The sequence below is a fragment of the Cavia porcellus genome, unplaced genomic scaffold (genome assembly GCF_034190915.1).
Source record: "Cavia porcellus strain 051 isolate PalLab524CR breed Dunkin Hartley unplaced genomic scaffold, mCavPor4.1 scaffold_1, whole genome shotgun sequence".
Lineage (NCBI taxonomy): Eukaryota > Metazoa > Chordata > Mammalia > Rodentia > Caviidae > Cavia > Cavia porcellus.
In genome coordinates this window covers 31,156,924-31,175,693 of record NW_026947484.1, presented here as the reverse complement: position 1 = coordinate 31,175,693, position 18,770 = coordinate 31,156,924, and positions in this window count along the sequence as shown.

The window sequence follows — 18,770 nt, the reverse complement described above, 5'->3', positions numbered from 1 at the left end:
AGCCAGGTTAGTGGTGCATGCTTACAGTCCCAGCACCCTGGGAGGCTGAGGCAAGATGATCACCAGTTCAAGCCCTTCCTGGGCAACCTAGTGAAAGGCAAGACTCTGACTCAAAAAAGGGGCGGGGGCTGTAGACTGATGTGAAGCCCTTGGGTTCAAGCCCCCCAGTACCTGGATGGTGATGGGGATAATGTGAAAACATTGAGGATTTTGATTCTATGTAACATGGAGGTCGAGAAATAACTCAGTGGTAGCTTGCCTAGCATCTGCAAGGCCCTGGGTTTGATTCCCAGCCACCAAAACCAAACAAACAAAACCAAAAACAATATCACGTGGTTGGATCTTAGTTTTTAAATGTCAGTAGTGTAAAGGGCTATGCAGGAAGAGGCAGAGCAGTAATAGGAACAGGGACCCTACTGCAGGTAAGGGGCCATCAGCATGACTCAGAATGGCGACAGTGTAAATAGGAAGATGAACTTCATTTGAGAGGGTTAAAAAAAAACACCATGTTTATGGGTTGACTAACGTGAGCTAGGGGAGTGTGTGGTTTCATTATACTTTAGAGAGAAAATAATGTGAGAGCTTTGCAATCACAATATTAAAACAAAACAACAAACCTATTGATCCTGTTTCATCCTAATAACAAAGGTATTTAATTTTAGCTAGGAAAAATGAACTATGAAGTCAAACTTATTGCTAATTTTGGAGTTAACTATGCTCTGGCATGTTGACATGTCTTCTTACAGAATCTGAAATGGCGTTTCAGATATATTTTTAAGTTTGTACGTGCAGTGTGGCTGCACTGTTGATAATGACTCATTACTTTTAAGTGTCTTTCATCCCTGCATGGTAAAAGCCTTCAGGTGTTAGAGTTCCCAACACCTCTGACAAAGTTTATAGAGAATGAAATTCAGTGCTCTACCCACCTGACACATGAATTAGTTCCCTGTTAAGACAGTCTTTGATGAATTTGAAATGAAACAAGAAAATTTAAATATAGCAACAATAAGGGTATAGGCCACAGAGAAACACAAAGGAGTTTTAAATAACCATAAAAACTCCTAAATTTAAAAATAGAGCTCCTCAGAAATATGTAAAACTTTACACATGAATGAGTCCCTGCACACTTCAAATAATACTTTTAGAGGTCCACTTTGTGCCAGCCAGCACGCTAGACAGAGGTAGTTCTACAATGCCACGTAGGAACTGGCAGCGCCAGCACTGATCCTTGAGGACCTAGCTATCTACTAAGAGGAGCCATCGCAGGAACAAATAAATTTAATGAAAGGTGACAATGCTGTAACAGAGATGTGTACAAAATGCGGTTCAACTGATGCATGAGGACAATGGCGTGTTAAAAAAACACAAAAGGTCATATTGTAACAACAATTAGTATTATTAGCACAGACCATGCCAATAATGCCAATTCTTTGAAAGCAAAATGACACATTTCTGTGCTATGAAATGAAAAAAAAAAATCTCTGAAGAAGCGGATTGTCTGGCAAACACCTACTTTAAACCTCTCATTTTTATAGATGTGTTAACCCTACCACTGAGAAAATAGTCTTCTAGAAGTTTAGTGAATAAAGTTAATGGCAGAGTCTAAATCTGGCTTGTGTTGATGTTCTTTCACTTCCACTTGGAACATGTATCTATTTCATGATTCAAGAAAGTAAAAACTTGCTGAGTATGGTAGTGCATGCCTGTAATCCCAGCACTCGGGAAGCTGAGGCAGGAAGATCACTGTGAGTTTGAGCCACTATAGCTACATAAAAGAATTCAAGGCCAGCCTGCACTAGGTAGTGAGATCTTGTCTCAAAAAAACAAAAACAAAAGTAAAAACTAAATTTCAAGTTTTTATAAATTCTTACAACATAAATGAAACACACACACAAACACCAGATTCTTAAAAACATTTATTTATTTTGGATATATTTAGGAGCTACTATGTCCCAGTTATAGTTTTCAAGGAGGGAACTCCCACCTTTACCTCAGGATTACAGACATATAAACAAATATACAGGAGTTACGTAGGGGATTGAGGACATCAGGGCACTAAGAAAGAGGGGTTCAGTGTGACAGGTATTTGGGGGTAGGGGTTTCCTATAGATAATAGATGCTTAGAATATATGCATTTGTTTGGGACCACAGGCAGGTGCCACTGCACCTACTTTAATAAATACTCTTAAAAAAAAATATATATATATATATATATTATATATATAGTCTTTTTGCGAGAGGGTCTCAGTATGCAGTTCAGGGAGGCTTTGGGCTCACTTTATAGTCCAGGCTGATCTTGAACTTGCAACGATCCTCCTGCCTCAGCCTTCCAAGTGCTGGGATTACAGGTGTGTGCCACCTTGCCCAACCTAAATATTTAGTCTTAATATGTATTTGCAAAATGATGGTTGGACCATTTAATTATATCTGATTTGTACAAAATGTAATTTGGGGACAGTGGTAGTTTGTTTTGCTTTAACCAAAGTTATGTAGCCAGTTTTAGACTCTCTAGATTTTCCTGGATCCTACTTATTTTGGAAATTTGAGCCATGCTTATTAGAATTTGTTTTCTCTGGTAAGACAGACTAATGAACTTTAATTTTGTTTTTCGGAACTGGGAACTGAACTCAGTACCTTGCACTTTCCAGGCAGGCATGGTGCCACTGAGCTACATCTCTGACCCTGAGCTTTTGTTCTTATATAGACAGGTTGCAACACTTTGAGATGTATTTCCAAAAATTAAAAGACAAAAGGCTACAATTTAAAATTGGCCTTTTATTAGATCTGCTATTTTGCTTTGAACTTTAAACTGCCCACAGATAATTCAAGAAGCAGATAAATATGGGTCCTGCCTTCTGCACTGATAGCCTCTTGGGAATGTTACGGGGTGAATCTGCTTCCCCAAGTGCAGGCGTGGCATGGAGGTGGCCTCCAGAAGACTCAGGGCCTTACTTCGCTAGAAGGACATTATTACAAAGAACAAAATTACAGCTAAATTAATGGTTAGATTGTCTCTGAGGATGTGCCTGGCAAGTTGCAAATTGTGTCAACTAATAACATGTGAGCCTGAAGCCTTTCAAAAGCAGGAAGAAGCAAAATTCAGGCTAAAATGAACTTGCTACTTTGTTGGAACAGAGAGGGATGGCAAACTGTTTGTTGGACTGCTAAATCCTAGTGAAGATAGCAAGTCTCAGAGAATTTTCTTTTCCAAGGGAGTAGGAGGGAAAAGCCATGACCTCACTGGGAAAGCAAAGAACGCTTAACCATGGCTGCTGCCCCAGAGTCACAAATGCTAGAAGGGCATGTGTGTGAGCTGGGTGAAGGGGAAAATCGACGCGCCATACATACAGGTAACAGGTGTGAATGGGTCATTCTTTGAGGGGCGGAGCCCAGAATAATCATTAGAGAGGTATAGGCCTAGACCTTGTTACATGGGCGCCCACTCGGCATTTATTTATTTATTTGGTCTTCCGAGGCAGGATTTCACTATACAGTTCAGGCCGGCCTCGAAATCATTTTTGTAGCCCAGGCTGCCATACTCCTGCAGTGATCCTTCTGCCTCAGCCTCCCCTAGTGCTGGGATTATAAGCATGCACTACCTCACCTGGCCTCTACCCAGCATTTTTAAAAGGTAAGGCAGGTTAAAATGAACATCAAAACCTAAACATGAAAGTCTTTCAGGTTGTACAAATAAGGCATCCTCAGTCTCACTGTTGGTAGAAGAATGAATACAAAAATTGACCACTCTTGAAGTGAAGAGACAATCCACAGTGTGGGGGAAAATGTTTGCCTGCTGTTCCTCAGACAAAAGGTTATTATCAAGAACATATAAAGAACTCAAAAAAAATCAGACCTCTTAAATTTAAAGATCCAATCCAAAAATGGGCATCTGAGATGAATACCCATTTCTCAGATGAAGAAATACAAATGGAAAATAAATATATGAAAAAATGTTTAACATTACTGGTCATTCAAGAGGTACAAGTTAAAATGAGATTGAAATTCCACCTTACCACAGAAAGTATGGTGATTATCAAGAAATCGACCAATAACAAATACTGCAGGGGGTGTGGGGAAAAAGGAACACTTCCCCACTGTTGGTGGGAATGCAGACTGGTACAACCACTGTGGAAATCATTGTGGAGATTCCTCAAAAAACTGGGATTGGAGGTCCCAATTTTGACCCAGCTATTCCCCTTTTGGGTGTCCTCCTAGAAGGAATAAAAGGACCACATCATAGTACAATTTGTAGTATCTAGATCTTGGAAACAACCCAAATGCTCATCAACCACAGAACAGATAAAAAAGATGTGGTATTTTTATATAATGGAGTACTACTCAGCTATAAAGAATAATAAACAAGTTTTTACAGGTAAATGGATACAACTAGAGACCATATTCATAAGAAAAATAAATCAGACTTGCATATGCAACATTATATTGCCTCCCTAGTATGAGAAGCTGAAAGTGTAAATAGGATTCAAAATGTACAACAGATACTATAAAATGGGAGGAAGCGTCAAAAGAAAAGAGAAACTGGGATGGGGGAATGGAGAAAAGGAGGAAGGGAAAAGCAAAAACAAAAACCTTTTGTGTGAGTGTGTGTGTGTGATGGTTAAGATAGTTATACTACTACTTTCTCTTAGTTCATTGAAAAGAAAGATTCGTGCTAATATTGTTTGGACAATTATATGCTGATATCTTGTACTCTGAGTAACTAATTTAAGGATAACAATATGCAATGTATTAACCATTGTTACCCTCTTATTATCTTGTTTTGAAATTGTATTTTATTATTTTTTCAGCACAGAGGGAAGCTGAGGATTGAAAGTCTGAACCCAGCCTGGTGATTTGGTGAGAGCCTGTCTCTCATAAATGGATGCATCACAGTTAGATTGAAAGACCCTGAGTTCAATCTCCACTACAAAACAAAACACAGTGCTGCCCCATCATCATCTCCCTCCCCAACCCCCAATTTTAACCAGTCCTAACTCTTGCAAAACTAAACTGTTGCCTCTCTTCCCACACACACCACAACAAGGAATGGAAACCATAAGCCCTGAACTGCACTTGGAGCCCTTTTTACTTTGAGACAGAGTCTCACTAAATTGCTACACTGCCCAGGCTAGGCTCAAACTTGTGATCTTCCTGCCTCAGCTTCCCAGAATGCTGAGATCACAGTCACAAAACATTGTTTAATTTTTTATTAAGTTTATTGGTACATTTTAGGTATACATAATGATCACATTCACATAGGGAATTTGTACCTGTAACAGTCATGAAATATTATGTCCAGTTTCAGTTTGTGTTTGTGTGTGTGTGATTTTAAGATTACCGGTAAATGGATCATAAAGTATGGAACCTTTTGAGACATTTTTTCAGCTAAATTCTTTTGGGATCCTTCCAAGTTGTATCAATGGTTGCTTTTATTGCTGAGGAGTATTTCACGACATGTATAGATCAGTATTTGTTTAAAGGTGCATCAGTTGTTTTTAATTTGGGACTATTATGAGTAAAGTTCTGAGCAGTTATGTTTAGGTTTGTGTGTGAAATTGAGTTTTCATCTCTCTGAGATGTGTCCGTAAGTACAATTGCTGGAGTGCAATTCTAGCTTTTTTTTTTTTTTAAATGGAGTCTTACTATGTACCCCAGCAGGTCTTGATTGCAAGATTTTTCTGCCTTAGCCTCCCAATTACAAATTTTCTAACTGGATTTTTTTTTAACTATTGAGTTTTGAGAATTATTTATATATTATAGATATAATTCTGTTGATGAATATTTGGTTAACAAATATTTTCTCCCAGATAATAGCTTGTTTTTTCTTCTTAACGGGGTTATTAGCAGAAGTTTTTAATTTTGAGAGGTCCAGTTCATCAATTTTTCCTTTTATGGGTTTTGGTGTTAAGACTGAAAACTCTGTCTAACCCTAGATCCTGAAGATTTTCTTCTTTTTCTAAGACTGTTACAGTTCTGTGTTTTACATTTAACCACACTGACTTTATTTCTATATAACGTGTGAGTTGTAGGCTGAGGCTATTTTGCCTATGGCTATGGACTCCAGCACCATGTATTGAAAAGGTTGTCCGCTACTGTATTGCTTTACTCTTTTGTAAAACAGACCCTTTGGGACTGGGTGTGATGGCTCACATACTCTCAGAGCTCAGGAAGCGGAGGCAGGAGGGCTGCTGAGTTTGAGACCTGCCTGGACTATGTAGTAAGACTTTGTCTTGGGGCTGGGAATTTAGCTCAGCGGCATAAGCGCCTGCCTTGCAAGCAGGCAGTCGTGAGTTCGATCCCCGGTACCGATAAAAAGGAAAAAGACAAAAAAAAAAAAAAAAAAAAAAAAAGACTTTGTCTCAAAGAACCAAGTAAGTAAATAAATATTCTAATACAATAAATAAATCCTTCGGGTATATTATTTGTGGTTCCATACTGTTGATCTGTGTATCTAGTTTCCTTGTTTCTTATTTTCTGTTGATTTGTATGTTTTTGCTTCTAGTAAGGAAGGTGCTTTTTCCTTCTTCTTTTTTAAAAACTGTTTTCCCTTTGATGAGTAGGTACGGTCTAGAGGTAAGGAGCATGTGCTGCAAAAATAAGCTCCACCACTTCACAAGTTAGGTGACTTGAGAAAACATATTGAAATCAATAGAACTCTCTTTTCTCATGTAAAAAATGCAGTTGCAAAACCTAGACTACTTAACGCTTGTCACATTTTACACCTAAAAGTTCTTACCTGAAAGCAGCCGGCTTGCTTCTGGCTCCTGCCACCCGCCAGCTTGGGGGTTCCGGGTTGGGCAGCTCCCCCGCGCAGGTCTGTTTTAACCTGGCGCGGAGGCTCCTTCGGGGTTACCTTAATCTTGTGGTTCCTGTCCCCGGGCCTTCGGAGTGTTGATTGAATTGTTGGGAAAGTAGGAGGAGCCGAGCTGCGCTTAAGAGGCTTCCTCTGCCGCGCTGTCGCACTGCCGGGCCCAGCACGAAGAGCAAGGCTCAGCGGCGCTGCAGTCGGAGCTCGGAAGCCAGGGGCTCCGCTGGTTTCCCAGGCCCCGGGGAGGTGAGGGTCTTTCCACGTAACAGGAAGTTGATGACAAATAAATGATAAGAAAGTGGCAAACGCGCAAGATTTAGGGAAGTGTTCGAAGCAGAGTTCGGGAAAAGGCCTCAGCCTGGGCTCTTCGGAGGGAGCTCTTTCTTCCTCCTGCCTTTTCCGCATGGTGCAGGAAAGTGACCCCCTGTCAGAACACCTTTCCGAACAGTCTTATTGGTAGTAACAGTTTCTTCATGGGTTCTTGATTTTTCACCCAGATACTTAGATCATCTATAATGATAAATTTCATCCTCAGTTTTTAATATCTATGCTGTGTGTGTGTTAATGGGGATTGAACTCGGGGCTTCCTGTACGCTAAGCTAGCACCGTACCGCTTTTCCTTTTTTGAGACAAGGTCTCACTAAGTTGTCCAGGGTGGCCTCAAACTTGCCTTCCTCCTGCCTCAGCCTTCTGAGTTACTGGGATTACAGGAATCTACCACCTTGCCCTGCGGGTCCTGCTTAATATCTGTACTTTCGACTATATTTATTTGTCTTTTTAAAAAATATCACAATAGAATTTTAACTCAGGAAGTGAAGAGATACATCTCAAACTCTTAAATTTTTATTTTATAAAATGGATTTCAAAAATTTATTTTATTTTTACTGGTACCAGGAATCAAATCAGGGCCTTGCACTTTCCAAGCAGGTGCTGTGCCTAGGCCTGAAATTTTATTTGTGACAGCCTCACTAAATCACTCAGACTGACATTGAACTTGAGACTATCCTGCCTCAGCCTCTTGAGCAGCTAAGAGTACAGATATGAGCCACTATGTCCAGTTATCTTTCTTGTTCATTAGCTACCTTTCTGAATAGACATGAATAATAGCAGGGATGCTGAAGATTTCTGAGTTTTGCAATTTTGATGAAAAGGTAATTAATGTTTGAAATGCCTTGGGCCTGAGATATAGCTCAGTGGCACAAGCACCTGGCCTGGCAAGCACAAGATCTAAGTTTGATTCCTGATACAAAAAAAAAAAAAAACACTTTGAAATGCTTTAATCATGTCTTGCTTGATATGTGTTTATTCTTCATCTTATCTTCACTAAACACTTTTTTGACAGACAAGGAACAAATATTGGACTTTTATCAAGTAGCTTTTTATTTTCTGTCAAAGCTTTCTTACAGTTTTACTTTTATGATTCATTATGTGGTGAAATTCATACTGTTCTAATTTGTACCATATATATATATTACTGAAAAAGCCTATTTTGTTAGCGTCTGTTATTCTGTTAATATACTACTAGAATTGGTTGCTGATATTTTATTTGGGATTCTTTATTTGTTTCAATAAATGACATTTTACTGCAGTTTTCTTCTTTGCATGTGCTGTGTATCTAGGTTTTGATCTCTCTCTCGTGCTCGCTCTCTCTCTCTCTCTCTCTCTCTCTTTCTCGGTACTGGAAGCAAACTCGGGACCTTGCACTACATCCCCAGCCCCCATTAATCTCAATGCTGTGTGAACTTTGTAAAATGAATAATGAAGCTTTCTATAGCCTTCTAATTTCTAGAATAAATATTATCCTCTAATATATGCATAACAACCATAAAGTTTTGATAGAATTCATGTATAACCATTTATGAATCTGGAATCTGTCTCTTTTTAATGAAAATTAGTTTACCAAGGCTTTATATACCAAGTATATATTTAATCCCAGTCTTCCAAGACTGTTCACTTTGTGCAATAGCCTCTCATTTCTCTAATATGATCAGTCATCCTTAGGTACCATAGAGATGGCTAGTAAAGAAGGGATTCTTCTCTTATTTGATAGAATAGTATTTCTTCAAAGCTTCAATAACCTGAAATGAAGGGAAACTAAACTTCTATTCTTACAAATTTTCCAAATATGATCACCACCCAGTGGCTAGCAGCCCCTTCCCTTCCAGCCCCCACTGCCAGCTTCACTTTTAAAAATGTATTCATTTATTTATTGACAGGCAGGAATTGAACCCAGAGCCCTGCTAACGAAAGTGCTACCACTGAACTACATTCTCAGCTCCTCTCCATCCTTTTTTATGTTTATTTTGTATTTGTTTGGTAGGAATTGAACTCATGACCTTGTTCTTGCCAGGCAAGTTGCTTATGCCACTGACCTATATCCCCAGCTCCGCATTCTTCTTCCAACAAATTTTTACTAAGCTACATTCGTGGTTCCTGCAGCCTTCACTTTTAGAGCTTAAAGGAGAATTAATTTATAGTTAACAGTTTCTTGAGAAACTGTTCTTTCTGGCTGTGGTGGTCTCTGTTGCTATCACAAGCACTAGGAACTGGTTAGAGTCCATTCTTTTTTTCTAAGGTTTTTTTTTTTTTTTTTCTCTTTCTTTTTTTATCAGTACTGGAGATGGAACTCACAACCACACACTTGCAAGGCAGGCGCTTATGCCGCTGAGCTAAATCCCTAGCCCCTAGAGTCCATTCTTGAAGTCCTACTTCCTTTCTCCAGAGGTCTAGGAATAGACAGTACACAGCAGGGTTCAGCTGGCTGCAGCCTTCTGGGAAAGTAGGCAGCCAAGTGGAGGGATCATTCATTTTCTCCCCTGGTATGTCCCAAAGCCCTAGAATGCCATGTGGCATGTAGAAAGCTCTCAGAAATACTCACTGAATGAACAGACTTTGACATATATATGATCAATATGAATTTGATTTCCACCTCTTCCCCATGCTGTGGGGCCATGGACTATTTCTTTGCACCCTTGTTATCTATGAAATACAATCATAATACAGAATATATGGAAAGTTTGGAATACCTTCAATTTGAGCTATTATGACTTTTTATTCTTGAATTCACTTAAATTACACTTAGCAGTTGCTGAGGGATTTTTAAATTGAATGCTCACATTTTAACAATTATAAGGAATAAATTTGCTTTACTCCAAATCACATTTTTCAATCTTTTTCAAGAGTTTGCTTGTTGTGAGGCCATTATTTTGCTGGTTATATAATATGTATATTTTTTGTCCTTGTAAAATCATAAAGAATAACATTTTCTAAAAGTTAATAAATTAATTTGTTTTAAATATTTCATTCTTGGGGCTGGAGGGTTAGCTCAGCAGCATAAGTGCCTGCTTGGCAAGTGTGAGGTCATGAATCGATCCCCAGTACCAATAAATAAATAAATACTTCATCCTTTGGCTCTGAGATCCAAGTACATTACTTAGCATAGATCCAGGTACACTGTCTAACCTCATCAACAGTTAGGAAGACAGCTACTGAGGAACATGGCAGACAGGCAGCTTTTTAGGTTAGGAGAAGAAATGCAGAATATGTATAGCATACAAGGCACACCATTATGACTGCTAGAAAGTTCCAAACAGAGGACAAATATATTTTATAAAGTAACATTGATTGTATTTAAATTAATAACAGAAAAGTAGAGTGTTTTCATGGCACCTTCCAAGTTTCAAACTTAACCAGCCACTTCTCAGCCCAACATCTACATTTATTGTCCTAAGGATTGTCTGAGACTCTCAGTTACAGCCTTAAATGAATATAATTGCTACTGTTGTAGACATCAGAAAATCCTGCCTTATGACTAAGAGAAAACAATCACGTGACAACTCTAAGTGCATTATTAACTTTAACTCTCTGTAAACAGATAATGGCAACATAATATTACATTATCTGTTGTTTTTCAGAAGTATTCCAAATAATAACTATTTTTAATAGTCCTAGCTAAAAATGAGTTATGGTTAACTTATCAAATGATTCCTGGTTTACTGTTGGACATGGTAGTATACATTTGTAATCTCAGGGCTCTGGGAGGCTGAGACAGGAGGGTGGCAAGTTTGAGCCCAGCCTGGGCAATTTAGTAACTTAGAAAGATCCTGTCTCAGAAAACCAAAAACAAAACAAAACAAAAAGTCTGAAAAAAAAGGTCTGTCATACAGAAACTGATATGGACACTGACTCAAATACTGGCATACAGAAACTGACATTATGGACACCCTGACACAAATATATACTCACATAAATAAAATAAAGCAATAATTCAAATTACTATGAAGACTACAGATAGTTGTAAAGTTTATATTACTTATTAATAACAGCAAAAAATGATAAAATGGTACCTGCCAGGGACTCAACGTAAAGGAAACAATTTTTTAAAGATAAGGAAGGATTGGATATGTCTGTGGGCCAAAGGAAGTGCTTGGAGGAGAGATATTAGAAGAAAGTCAAGGAATAAGGTCCTAGAGGGGAAAAAATATGCTAAAGGCACAGTAGATAAAGCCTTGGGGGGAAAAAAATAGGAAAAGGAAAAGGAGTGTAGTAGAAATAATAGAAACTTTGGGTTGAAAACAGAAGACATACTGAGTGGCCCAGATTTTGTAAATAAATCAAGAAGCAAGTTGGCTCCAGATTTTGTTTAGAAATTCTGTTTCTTAGGCCAGGGATTTAGCTCAGCAGCATAAAGGCCTGCCTGGCGAGTGTGAAGTAGTAAGTTCGATCCTCGGTACCAAAAACTGTTTTTAAAAGTACTAGATGAGGTAGCACACACCTGTAATCCCAGCCCTCAGGGAGGCTGAGGCAGGAAGATTAGGAGTTAGAAGTCAATCTGGGCTACACAGTGAAACCCTGTCTCAGGAACAACAGTGACAACAACAAAGAAAACCTGTTCTGGAGTGTTCACTAGTAGTTCAACATGAGATGCCTTCCTAGAAGTTTAGAGTGTCAGCAGAGGCCTTTCAAATTAGAAGTCACTTTTTTGGCAACATCTATAAGCAATCCGGCAGTAGAACCAGGAAAGTACCTATCTATGGTCTTCATCTGGATATTTCTTTTGATTGCAGAGTCCAGTCTTCAAATGCCCATAGGCTACCTCTTTTTTGACGCTCCATATCTAAAAGAGTGCTTCACATCCCTCACAGCCTACTTCCTTACCTGATCTCCCCATTTCTGTTCATTACATTATGACTTTTCTAAACTCTGGGGCTTGAAACCTTTGACCCATCTTTGTCTTTTCCTCTTTCTTCCTTAGCATGTTATCAAATTCTGTCACTAAATAGGGTCTGTGAAATATTTCACACTTCTCTTCCTTTCCATCATGGAGGTCATAAATTAGGCTGTAGTAGCACCCCGTTATATGTGAGTGATAATCCCAAGAGCCTCACTGGATGTCTGAGACCATACTTAGTACCAAACCCTATATATACTGCTTTTTTTCTACACATATATGCTTATGGTAAAGTTTAACTTATAAATTAGATACAGTAAGAGATTAACACCAAAAAATAAACAATTTTAACAATATAACATAATAAAAGTTATACAAATGCAATCTCTCTCTAGGGAAAAAAAAATCAAGATAAATACATTATTTCTGTACCACAGCTGACAGCAGGTAGCTGAAATCTTAGACAGCAAAACCTCAGATAAGTAGAAACTACTGCATTGTCATTTTGTGTCTGTATTTCTACCCCCTCTCAACTAGTTTCGCCACCTCTGAGCTCTGCACAGTCCAGTCAGCCCTCCATGATGCTACCAGACTCATCGTTACAAAATGTCAGTTTGCTGAGTCACTTATCATGTCACAAGTGTTCGAGGAACTGTGGTAGAGTGCCCAAGGAAACAAGGCCCCGAGGGAGCTTATATCCTAGTGACATGGTGCAGTTAAGGTGTCAAGAAGAGGATCTGAAGAGGCTTCCCCAAGAAGTGATGAGAGAGGAGAAAGGAGGGACAGGGCGCTGGGAAATACAGGGTTTAGGGACCGGTTAAGGGGAAGAGGTGTTGCCAAGGAAGCTGACTCAGACCATGCAGAAGGTAGGAAGAAAACCAGAGAAGAGTGATCTCATAGAGGCCAAGGGAGGGAGGAGGCCAAGAAGCACAGGAGGTAAAGTGAAGTCCCTTCCTTGGGAAGAGTCCATTGGATTTGGCAGTTAGGGGATCAGAATTAAGGGCAGCATCAGGTGAGTACAGAGTGGAGAAGCTAAAAAGGGCTAGAAATAGGAGAGGGCTAGGGCTGGAGCTCAGCAATATAGCAACTGCTTATACACAAGGCCTTGGGTTCAATCTCCAGTGCTACAAAGTAAATAAAATAAAATAAAATAAAATAAAATAAAATAAAATAAAATAAAGCAAGGAAAATAGATTTTCTTAAAATGTTGGTTGAGAGGAGAAGAGAAATGGTACTCTGCACACACACATGCCTAAGGGCTTGACAACCTAAGGGCGGCTGTCCTGGTGGTGAAGAGGGTTTGCTGATAAGAGGGGTTTGGAAAAAGATCCCTAAGGCAGACTTGAGGAAATAGAATCTAATCAGGGAACAGGTCTTTATAGCCATCCTCTTACTATGTATGCTAACTCAGAATATATGTTATGGTTGTATGGGCTGAGTATATTTAACTGGAAAGTTCCAAAAACCTGAAACTATTTGAGTACCAACGGGAATGCACAAGTAGAAAATGTGACACCTGAACCTTCTTGACGTCACAGTCAAAACAAAGGCACCCCCCAAAATACTGGGTAAAATTACCTTTGGACTATGTGTATAAGGTATATATGAAACATAAGTTGATTTTGCGTTTAGACTTTGGTCTTATCTCTAAAATGTATCATTTCATGCAAATATTCCTTTTCATTATGTATATGTAAACAAATGAGAAATCCAAAAGACTTCTGGTCTCAAGAATTTTGGATAAGGGATATGCAACCTGTATAAGGTGGTATTATGAAATTGCTAAATGAATTTTTGCAAGTTGAAGGAAAAACAGCTGCACGAATCATTTTTGAAAACTCTATAGACATTTCCTATAACTTAGTCTGAGAGCGCTAACTCATTCATTTAAGTTCCAAAGATGTTACTCACTACTGCAATGAAAATCAGCTGGGGACTATGAAGAGTATGAATATATTCAGACTGGAAACTGAATTATTGGTTTCCTATTGCTGCTGTCACAAAGCACCATAGACTGGTAGACCAGAAATCCAGTGTTAGCTCATGTTAGCCCTCTGTTCTCTTTCAACTTCTAGAAATTTCCACATTTCTTGGCTTTTGACCAGCAATGTCACATCTCTCTGCCTTGTCTTCCATCATTCTCTCCTCTTTGTAACTACAGTAGGGATACATTTTGCACTTTAAAGGAACTCACCTGACTAAAGCAGGATAATCTCCCCATCTGAAGGTCTTTAATTTTATCAAGTCTCCAAGTTTCTTTTGCCATGTAAAACAACATGCAAATGAGGACATACCTGAGGGCTATCATTTTGCCTACTACATTAGAATGTGTGGTCCTTATTTTATGAGGAAAGTTTAAAGTGAGACAATTTGATGTCTCCCCCCCCCCCCTTGCAGTACTGGGGATTAAACCAGGGACTTCATATCGAGCTACATCTCTAGTCCTTTAATTTTTTGAGATAGTCTCACTAAATTGTCCAGGCTGGGCTAAAACTTGCCATCCTTCTGCCTCAGCCTCCCAGAGTACTAGAATTACAGATCTGCATCACCATACTCAGCTTGGCATTTTTGTTCTTGAATCAGGGAAGACAATTGATTCGGTAGGTAATCTAGGCACTAGAGGCCAGGCATGTGATGCAGAGATGTAAGAAGTTACTGAGAAACAGTTTATTGATAACTTGGAGTAAAGTTTATCTCTTTCATTCCCAAAAGAAAATCTGGCTCAAAAAGAAAGCTTTTATTTTTGCTAAGAAAATAAGAAATGGGTATTTTGAGATAAATATCTGGGTTAGAGAAATTTAACAGTAGATTGCTGAGTTCTATAGATGATGATAGTAACAGAAGGGGAAAAAATCCTCCATGTTTTTATTTGCTAGGAGCCTACAACATTAGCACATTTCACTAGGAGCATTTAGGTTAGAATTTGGCACAATATGTTCAGAACTGGGTTCTGAGTTTTAACTGTCTTAGTTCTACTTCTTCCACAGCTGCCAAGCAATCAAGGATATATGCACTGCAATGTGGTGATTTACCTTTTTAGAGTACAATGTGGTGAGTTATTAGCTGTCAAAACAGTATATATCGGTAATGCTATTCTTCAAACATGTGGGCTATTTAGTGAAAATAAAGTCCTAATTATAAATAATTTAAGGCAATGATAGAACAAAGAACTGTGATAAGTTTTGAGAGCCTGCTATGTTCTAGGCATTATGGTAAATATTTTTTACTTTTATATTAATTTTTTTTTTAGTACAGGCGATTGACCACAGAGCCTTGCACAGGCAAGGCAAGTGCTCTAGTGTGCCCTACATTTCCAGCCCTTTCTATTTTTTTTCTTTTTTTTGTCTTTTTATCGGTACCAGGGATCAAACTCACGACTGCCTGCTTCCAAGGCAGGCGCTTATGCCACTGAGCTAAATCCCCAGGCCCACCCTTTCTATTTTTTGAGACAGAGTCTTGATAAGTTGCCCAGGCTGGCCTTGAAGATGTGATCCTTCTGCTTCTATCTCCTGTGCAGCTGGAATTACAGATGTGCACCACCATACCTGGCTTACAGTAATATTTTAAATGATACCTGATAGTAGGCTGTAGCCTACAGAGAAAATAAAATATATTCTAGTATTTTCTACTCCATTAATAAAGAAATTGATCAATAAATGAGGTCAAATATTAGTGCAACTTTTATCCAATTGCTGTTTTGATAGATAAAATGTAAACATTAGCTTTACATTTGAGAATTCTGTAATTTTTTTTTTTTTTTTTTTTTAGATAGGATCTTGCCTTGTAGTCCAGGCTGGTCTTAAACTCACTGTTAACCCAGGCCTGCCTTGAATTCAGCCTCCTGAGTGCTGGGATTACAGACATGTGCTACCATGCCCAGCCTATAATTCACATTTTAAAACTTTTTCCTTATATGTCTTACTTTTAAAAATAGTAGTAAATCTATTTGTCTGAACATAGTAATGATTTGTTCTATAAATTAGTAGGCAACTATTATTATAAGCAATCTAAATAGCTTTTAAAAATGTGTAATCTAAATCCTATTTCCAAGGTAAGATGGAAAAAGTTATCCATCTGACTACATATTTTATACATCCATCTAACCATTCATCTATCCAAAAACCATGTATTACACTCCTTTTATGGGAAAGGTACTATTCTAGACTCTGTAAATATTTTTAAAAGAAATTCTACTTCTGGGCTGGGGATTTAGCTCAGTGGCATAAGCGCCTGCCTTGCAAGCAGGCAGTCTGAGTTTGATCCCTAGTACTGATAAAAACGAAAAAGACAAAAAAAAAAAAAAAAGAAAGAAAGAAAGAAAGAAAAGAAATTCTACTTTTTATTTGTAGTTTTAATTTTAATTTTAATTGTGGTTTTATTCATTACCACTTGTAAAATGAAAGGCTGGTACATCAGTTGCGTGTCCTCTATGGTCTTTTTACCTTCTATTTAAAAGTTGTATTCAGGGGGCTGGGGATTTAGCTCAGCGGCATAAGCTCCTGCCTTGCAAGCAGGCAGTCGTGAGTTTGATCCCTGGTACCAAAAAAGAAAAAAAAAATTTTTTGTATTCAGGCTGGGCATGGTGACACACACCTGTTTTTTTTTTTTTTTCCTTTGTAGTTTTGCCTCTTTATTTTTATTTTTTTAAAATTTTATTTAAGGAGAAAAAAAAAGCAGAGAAAGGGTACAAGTTATACAGATTTACAGAAAAAAATAAACAGTAGGAAATCACTAGTTAATGGATTACATATTGTCATCTTAGAAATAATTGTTCAAGTCACAAAATTAAAGCTTGTAAAGTGGACATTCCAACAGTGAGACTGCAAACAGTTCTGTTTAATGATCCAACAAAACTCAGTGATATCATTATCTATCTTATACACTTATATATACATGCAATTATATCGTTTAGAGCACTTTCTTTTCCTCTCTTTTGTACAATGACAATTACCCATTTTGGGTTTTGTTGCTCCCACAGTTCTTACTACTTTTTTGGAAGGGAGTAGAACCACATGTGACATAATAGAACAGAGTCAATCAAATCAAAAGGGTGGACATAATAGATAATGTAAAAGCAAAACACACCCGTTATCCCAGCGCTCAGGAGGCTGAGGGAAGAGCATCACTGTGAATTCAAGGCCAGCCTGTACTATATAGTGAGAAGCTATCTCAAAAAGCCAAATAAATAAGTAGGTTATTAAAAACCCACAAAATTTGTATTCAAATTTTGTGTGAGTAGTGGCATATGCCTGTAATCCCAGCACTTGGGAGGCTGAGGCTGAGGCTGAGGAGGAGGGTCATCATGAGTTCAAGGTCAGCCTGCACTATAGAGTGAGTTCAAGGCCAGTCTAAACTACATAGTGAGACCCTGTCTCAAAAAAAAAATATATATATATGAAATTTGAAGTGAAGGAGAGGTTTGGTTTTTTTTTTTTGTTTGTTTGTTTGTTTGTTTTTGTGTGGGAATCGAATGCAAGACCTCACACTTGCTGAGCAGGGGATGTGCCACTGAGCTGTATCTCCAGTCTAAAATTTGTATTCATCTTTGATTTCAGTAAAAGATGTCCTTTTCATCTCTGTCTCCAGCCACCTTTTCCCCAGAGGCAACCAGTGTGTTATTATTTATCCTTCTAGACATATTTTATGTATCATATAAATATGTATATATAATAAACCTCCCCTGAAAATACTTTTCTGTAACTGTCATGTTTTACTTATGTTTGCATATTATTTCACTGTATGAATTTAGTATAATTTATGTAAAAATGGACATTATCATTGGTTTTAATATTATGCTACTGCTAATGAAGCCAGCATAAAGATTCTTATTGAAATATATTTGTGTGATACCTTCCCTCACATGGAGTTCTAGTGCATTTGTAATTTTGGGTGGATACTGGCAAATTACCCTCCATAGAAGTTGTGCCTGTTTCCCCCCAGATTTACCAATAGATGATGGTAATCTTCACTAATCTACAGGATGGAAAATGTGATCTTGTTGTAGTTTAATCTGTATTTCTCTAATTATAAGTGAAGCTAAGAATCTTTGCATATGCTTTAAAAGCTGATGCATTTTTGGTTTTTTTGGGTTATTATAAGAACGCTTTGTATGTTAGAGAAATTAGTCTTTCATCAGTGAGCTGCAAAATTTCCTCCCAATTTGATAATAATTCTGTATCGGTTTTGCTTGTGGTAGATTTTGTCATGTTTTATCTTTTTTTTTTTTTTTTTTTTTTTTTGTCTTTTTCATTTTTATCGGTACCAGGGATCGAACTCACGACGGCCTGCTTGCAAAGCAGGCGCTTATACCGCTGAGCTAAATCCCCAGCCCCGTCATGTTTTATCTTACGGAATCATATTTTGTGAAAGCTATGATTTATGTTAGTTAGGCTCTTCCCATTGTGACAGTTTTTTGTTTTTTGTTTTTTGTTTTTAAGAAAGTCTTCCATGGTTTCCTCTAGTACTTTTCGTGATTAGCAAATGTTCTTAACCAATACACATTCTAAACTGTTTTGTGGAGAGGATCAAGTTCCCTGTTTCAATTTCTATCTGAGCTAGAACAGCAAATCAGTCCTAAGGAAATGCAGAACAGTATTAGGAAGCATATATTCTGAAGCTGATAAAGGCTAGATTCGGGGCTTCCAGATTTATGATTTTGGGCATTCTATTGCAGTAACCTTTCTCTTAGTGACTTCATCTATAAAATGAAAATGATTAGTGCTACTTAATATATACAAAATGAGATGATTTAAAGTCCTTAGCACAAGCCCTTGAGAAGTTGAAAGTATTTGTTAA